At 40.0% G+C, this 1,756-nt stretch overlaps 1 pseudogene; it reads right to left on the reverse strand.

The window, feature by feature from the left end:
• Positions 1-878: 878 nt before the first annotated feature.
• LOC102825368 lies at positions 879-1,346 on the reverse strand (annotated as a pseudogene).
• Positions 1,347-1,756: the final 410 nt, after the last annotated feature.

Consider the following 1,756-nt stretch of genomic DNA (forward strand, 5'->3'; position numbering starts at 1 on the left):
CTCATGATCACAATTAAGTGTTCTGGAACACCCATTCTTTGCAATGTTATTCATAGTTTGTTATGACCCACACAGTTAAATGCCTCTGTAGTCAATAAAGCTCAGGGAACATCTTTCTGGTATTCTCTGCTTTCATCCAAGATCCATCTCATGTCAGCAGTGATATCCCTCATTTCATGTCCTCTTCTGAATCTAGCTTAAATTTCTGGCAGTTCCCTGTTGATATACAGATGCAACCATTTAAAAATTATTACCCAACATTTTATTTGCTTGTGATATTCATGGTATTGTTCAATGATTTCTGTATTTCATTGGGTCACCTTTCTTTGGGATGGGCACAGGGATGGATCTTTTCCAAGAGGATGCCAAATTTCTTTGCATAGTTGAGTGAGCACCTCCAATGCTGCAACAGTTGGCTTAAACATTTCCATTTTTATTCCATCAACTCCTGAAGCCTTATTTTTTGCAAATGTCATCAGTGCAGCTTGAACTTCTTTCAGTACCATCAGTTCTTGATTATATGCTACCTCTTGGAATGACTGAACATTGACCAATTCTTTTTGGTACAGTGACTCTGTGTATTCCTTCCATTTTCCTTTTGTTTGTTTTAACGAGAATATATAATTAGCAGGCATAACTTTCACTGTATAAATATAAAGTGTTACATTAGGCAGTAGGCCAAGCCTCTAAAGTGCTGGTGTATCCCTACCGTACAGTTTCTAAAGAGAGGCAGCAAGGAAATACAGGCCCCCATACTCCTACAACCTGTTAGATGGGGGTCCTGATGCTGGCAATGCTCAATATTAGCTGCACAGGTAAGGATACAGAGTTGTCACCAAAGAATCTACACTCAGACCATAGGGAAAAGCACTTAACAGTTAATTAACCTTCATGTAGCTTCGAGCCCCCCGGACACAGGCACCCCCAATACCCGTAATCTTCTCAGTTCTTCTGCTGAAGAATTTGACCTTCATGATGACTGGTTGTTTTGAGAGCTTTCTCTTCCCCCAGAACTTTGTAGTATAGTCTGATCGCACCACATCAATGATGGGAGCTGTTTCAATCTTATTTTTGGCAGCATTTCCCCTTGTCTGCTCACTGACCAAGGTACACAATTTATCAAAGTTGACAGCTGGGCAGAAACTCTCACTCCTCTTCAAGTAGTTTTGTCTCATAACTACCTTCCCAAAGTAAGCTGGATGACACTTGTTGAAGATGTTTCTGTGGTAATGCATGCAACTAGCATTACCGTGGCCTCCCAGGTGCTTCTGGTGCTTGCTGATGCAGCTTTCTTTGTGGCTCACATAACCTCTAGGTTTCTGGGTCTTCTGCAGTCTGGGTGGCATGTCGGAGGCTGAAAAAAAAGAAAGCTGCTTCCATTTTCCTTTTATGCTTCTGGACTCAGTCACTATTTTGTTCATAGAATCCTTCAATACAGCAAATCAAAGCTTGACTTTTTTCTTCAGTTCATTCGGCTTGAGAAATGCTAAGAGTGTTCTTCCCTTTTGGTTGACTACCTCCAGATCTTTGCACATTTGATATAATACTTGACTGTGTCTACTTGAATAGACTTTAAAATTATTGCGTTCAGCTCTTTTGCTTCCTCACTTATTCCATTTGTCTTAACTTCTCTGCACTCAAGAAAAAGTTCCACAGCCTCTTCTGACATCTGTTTTGGTCTCTTCTTTCTTTCTTACCTTTTAAATGACTTTTTGCTTTATTCATGTATAATGTTCTTGATATATTCCACAACTCC

This window comes from Chrysochloris asiatica, unplaced genomic scaffold (genome assembly GCF_000296735.1).
Source record: "Chrysochloris asiatica unplaced genomic scaffold, ChrAsi1.0 scaffold00069, whole genome shotgun sequence".
Classification (NCBI taxonomy): Eukaryota; Metazoa; Chordata; class Mammalia; order Afrosoricida; family Chrysochloridae; genus Chrysochloris; species Chrysochloris asiatica.